Source organism: Wolffia australiana, chromosome 2 (genome assembly GCF_029677425.1).
Source record: "Wolffia australiana isolate 7733 chromosome 2, ASM2967742v1".
Lineage (NCBI taxonomy): Eukaryota > Viridiplantae > Streptophyta > Magnoliopsida > Alismatales > Araceae > Wolffia > Wolffia australiana.
Window position 1 is genome coordinate 2,087,008 of NC_135836.1, and position 5,792 is coordinate 2,092,799.

A 5,792-nucleotide genomic window follows, 5' to 3' on the forward strand; every position below is an offset into this window, starting at 1 on the left:
GCGGCTGCTCTGATTGGCCTGCGCGCTCATTGGTGTAACTCTTACACTCTCATTGGTGCATGTCGTGGGACATAAAATTTAAGAAAATTATTCTTTTAACCTAAAATTATGATAATCATGCATTAAAATTTAATGTTTTAAGCCTTAGAAGCCCAAAAATATGATGAAATTAGCACTTTATTAGCTCTTATTTTCATGTGATCATCCTCCATTGTTTTTCTCCATACTTCCTCATCTTGTGCTTTCTGATATGTGAAAGGCTCTTCTATGGAGACAAGCTGGAGCATCTCACATGGGAGATCAATTCTTTCTAAATCTTTGTAGACTTGTTGAAGGTCTCTATACCTCTCAGGTGTGGCTTCAATCTTAGTATATCCTGGCTCTTCAGCAGACTCCAATATTGGAATGTTCTCTTGGACTTGGTCATCAAAAGAACTGTTAAAAAACTGATATTATAGTCTGCGGATTACCTTTTCTGCTTAACATTCTCTGACTTTCCTAGTCCCAACAACTTCCTAAAAAATCACATTTGTGCGGATATGCATCTTTCGAGCTTCTGGATCATAGCATCTATATGCTTTTGATCGCAACTCATAACCAACAAATACCATTGGTTTACTTCTATCATCAAGTTTTCAATGTCGTTCACCAAGAATTTTGGCATGGACTAGGCATCCAAAGCCTCATAGGAGGCATATTTGAGGCTTTGATCTAGTACAGATCTGGTATAGTGTAGCTCCATAAAGGCTTTTTGATGGCTATCTATTCAGAAGATGCACAGTTGCGTTTACAGCTTTTCCCCACAACTCATGTGGAAGCATTTTACCTTTGAGCATACTCTTTACTATGGATATGATGGTTATGTTTCCTCTGTCAACTACACCATTATGTTTAGGAGAGTATGGTGCAGTCAATTGTCTCTTGATTCCATTCTTGCCAAAATAGGCCATGAATTCTCTAGACATGAATTCTCCTCCTTTGTTCGTTTTGAAATTTAAAATCTTCATATTCTCCTCAGTTTCAGCAATGCTCTTAAATCTTTTAAAAGCACCAAAGGCATCACATTTTTTCTTTTAGAAATGAAAACCACATCAATCGTGAGAAGTCATTAACTAAAAGGAAAACATACATGTTACCTCATGACGTAGGACGACTATGGGATGGACGATTTAGGGCGGATGACGAGGCTATGGGTAGGAATGGGTTAAGGGATAAAACAATCCACAGAAATCACGGTCGATTCTCGGACTTAAAACCGATGAAATCTGGTGGTGCAGCTCCGACCCTTATCGAGGGCGGGAGTACTGTCTTCCCCCACCGCGACGATGCCTAAGCACCGAAATCAATACCTCAATTCACGCCGCAAGAAACACTCGAGAAAAGGAGAGAAGAAGAGGAAATCCAAGTCTAATTCTGACGGCGGTGGAAACTTCCCGAGAAAATACTGAGCGGACAACACGTCGACACCACAGGGTTCAGGTATACCTCAGCACCGTAGTGCGTGTAGAGGCTGCAGGTAATTCTGCTGGCGACGTGGCGGCGCGTGATACTGAACAGGCGCCCGGGCGTTGTCCGCCCTGTTGACGTTATGAAGCGGGACGCCGGTCGGGCACAACGGTCTCCCGCGCTGCCGGCGGCTGCGCGCGGAGCGCGAGCAGCACGGAGCAGCGCGCGGCGCGGAGCGCCGGAGCGCCGGAGTGCACGGGAGTGCCGCGAGCGCACCCGAGCGCGAGCGCGCGCTTGAGGCGCCGCCGACGGCGCGCAGCGCCGGCGCATCGCGGGCGGCGGAGGCGCACGACGGCGCTGGGATGGCACGCGTGGCGGCGGTCGCGGCGTGGCAGACCGCGCTGCTGCGCGCGCGGTGATGACGACGGCGGCGGCAGCGGCGGCGGGTGGCGGCGGCGGCGACGGTGATGACGGCGACGACGCGGCGACGGGAAGGTTAGGGCAAGATGAGGGTAGGCAATCCTCCAAGAAGAGCTAGAAAGAAAACTCAATTCTTGAATTATGATTGCCTAATGAGTTCTTGAAACAAATGACCTTATATAGGCCTTGGAGGAAAGAGAAAATAACTAGAAAATAAGACGCAAGGGAAAACGTGCATCACGTCACGCCAAAGGGCAGTTGTGGATCTGCCTTTGGCGTCGTGTCATGACGCCGCGTGGAGACGCGGCGCGGTGGTGACGTGGCGGACGACGGTTGTGGCGTGTTGACTTCTTCGTTGACTCCTGTTGACCGAGGTGGGTTGACTTCTGTTGACTTCATCTTTGGATCCGTAACGTCTGTGTTGACCCCGACTGCCTGCGGTGACGTGTCCCAGGCTGATGCATTGGCGTCCTCGCCATCACCTCACCAGGTAGATGGAGTAATGGGCCCAGACAGGTCACCATTTATCAACTCTTGTACATCAATCTTATGTGTTTTCCAACGGTTTGCCAGCTCTGAACTGAGATATTTTGGAATTGAAGATCCTATGTGTTTTCCAGCTATAGAACTTCGACATAATTGGTCAGGGTACATCAATCTTGTCATGCCTTATTTTTAGTTGTCGATATGATAAGGACTTTAAAGACTGTAAATTTAAATGCCCAAACCTTTCATGCCATAGCCAAGTAGTTTATCTAGAGTCGATAGCAACCATGTCCTTTAGTTTTTTCAGCTTCACCAGATACAAATGCCCTCTTGACTTCTTCACCTTAACCAATAAGTTCCTAGGTCTATCATAGATCACCAGGCGTCCAGCTTCCATCGCCGCTGTGCAACCAGGTTCATCTAGCTATCCAATACTCCAAATTTTGAATTCAGTTTTGTAATGTAAAGAAAATTACCCATAGTCATGGTTCCACCATCTTGACGTTGCAAAATGATGCTCTCGTTTCCTTGAACTTTGACTCTACATCCATCGCCAAAATTCACTGTTCCTGATCAAATTCTCTTAAGTCATGAAATATCTTCTTACTTCCACTCATATGACTGTTGGCAGCTGTATCTTTAGCAGAGCGCTTGTTAATGTCTTCCATCAAAACATCTTCACCTTCTTCCTTGATCGCCACTAGAAGAGCTGCCTCATTCTTCTGCTCTTTGTCCACCAGTTGTGCTCTTTCCTCCTCCATCTTGTCTAATCTGAATTCAAAGGCAAAATGCCCATACTTCCCACAGTTTTAGCACTTCAATTTTGACTTATCTCATGGTTTTTCTTCTTCTTTAGTTCCACAACCTCCTATAGGTCTTTCACGACCACGTCCTCTTCTACGACCTTGTCCTCTTCCACGTCCATCATGTGCTTCAGCTTCAGCCTTTTTCTTTGATTTTCCAAGGCATGTGCCAAGAGAACCTTTTCTTCTCTTTTTGTCTGACAATCTTGTAGGTTCTCTTAATAGATTATTAATGACTCAACAACTTGTTCAAGGGTCACAGAGTTGATATCACCAAATTTCTCTATAGTTGAGGTTATATAGTCAAACTTGGTGGTGTTGCATGCAAGAGCTTAGAAATGACGCCCCCTTATTCCAGCTTCTCTCCCAAGGCTCACATCTGTTCCACCACATGGGAAAGCTTTCTAGTGAATTCTGAGAGTAGTTCATATTCACCCATGACCAGCAACTCAAATTCCCATTTGAGAGATTGTACCCTTGATTTCCTTATCTCGTCAGGTCCAATTTTCATGTTCCTTAGAGCTTCCCACACCTCCTTCATAGTCTTCTAGTTAATATGAACTGATATAACCACTTCCCATGCTGTTAGTAAGGGTACCTCAAAGAACTGATAGAGCTTTTTGATCCTTTTTTCATTTTCGTTTAAGTACCACTAATGGCGTCTCCGAGTTCATGCAACACCTCCATCTTGATTAACCGAAGAGGATGGTTTGTCTCCCTTAGAATGCGAGAAAAGAAAGAAAGAGGATGGTTAATCATTACCCCTTAAATGATCTATACAGCTATGAAACAAATATGTGTAATCATTTGAGTCGTCTGTTTAGAAATAGGGAAAAATGGAAGAAACAAATGTGAAACCAAAAACTGAGAAAAAATTGTTATTGTAACAATCTTTCATCTAGATTACTTCCATCAATCTCAACCAAGAAACGGTCTACTACCGTGGCAACCTACACCGCCTTCAACTAGACGACCTCCTCATCCCAGCCCTTCAGATTCGCCACTTGTACCCCCATCAGCACCACTGGTAGTACCACCTTCCTTTCCTCCTATTTTTTTCTCCTGTTTCTCCTCCAATAACTTCACCATCTTCACCACCATCGGCTCCACCAAGAAAACCACCATTATCTCCTCCACAAAATCTACCATCTTCACCACCATCAGTTCCACCAACAAACTGTTGGAAAGAACTCTAGGAGATAATGCAAGATATCTTTCTCACTCACTAAGAAAGAGAGTCAAAAACACATGTAGTTATGATTTTTCTTTGGTCCACACAGGTTTTTTGACAACTCATGGGATGCCAATTTGGCAGGCCACTTAACCACTAGTCAGTTAGAATCACCTCTGTGTGATTATCTGAGCCGTTCGTTCAGAAAGAGAGTAGTAACTTAAAAAAAATTGTGAAACCAAAATAACAAGAAACAAATTGTTCGTGTAACAGTCTTCCTCTAGATTACTCCTATCATAAACCTACCATTATCTCCTCCAAAAAATCCACCATCTTCACAACTGGAAGTACCACCCACTTCTTCGACAGTCCCACCATCATCTCCTCTTACGACCTCACCATCATCTCCTCCTACAGCTCCAGAATCATCTCCTCCTACAACTCCAGCCATTTTCCCCCCATAACTTTTACAAACTTCCCGCCTATAGGACCAGCTCCCTCTCCTCCAACATCTCCTCCTACAACTCCACCCTCTTCTCCTGTAGCAATTACACTATCCTCCCCACCGGCAGTACCACCTGCCTCTCCTCCAAAAATACCACCAGTATCTCCTCCCGAAAGTCCATCATCATCACCACGTGTAGTACCACTTGCTTCTCCTTCGGCAATCCCACCATCTACTCCTACAACTCCACCATCACCCCCTCCTAAAACAACTCCACCTGCTTCTCCTCCAGAACTTCCAGCATATTCCCCACCAGTAGTACCGCCCACCCCTCCTATAGTTACCCCACCAGCATCTCCTTCAACAACTCATTTATCAATGCCTTCAAAAACCCCACTTTCTTCTCGTCCAGAAATTCCACCATCTTCCCCATCAATTGTACTGCATGCATCCACTCCAGCACCTCCACCTACCCCATTTATCACTCCACTAGTGACTGCACCATCCTCTCCACCTCCATCGCCAATATCATCTCCATCGCCATTATCATACCCACCCCTTTAAACCCGTTAACTTGCTTGTTCAACATCTCCCAACTGTCTAGGTGTGGAACTGTTCTCTCACTTATATAAAATATTAGGTTTTCCTTCGATATTAACTTCCACCTGTTGTGCCATCGTTCAGTCTTGTCCTAGTGGGAGGTTGACCTCGTGCCTCTGCCTAGCTATCAAATCAAGCATATTTTGGAATCATTTGTCATCCATGGTTAATCTTTTCAAGGTTCAGGAGCCGATATCCATTACTTTTCCCCTATGAGGTAGGGATCCATCACGCTTTCTAGCATCTATGTTAAACTGGTACCTTTCATGTGGTAGCTTCCTAAATAAACTAGCTTGTCACACTAACCTCTCAAATGCTCACCTTCATAATGCTACATTATAAAGCTAGAATAAACTTTTGCGTGGAATCCAAGTTAAATTTTGCTCTCTTTGACATAACATAATTTTGTGGTAATAGATAA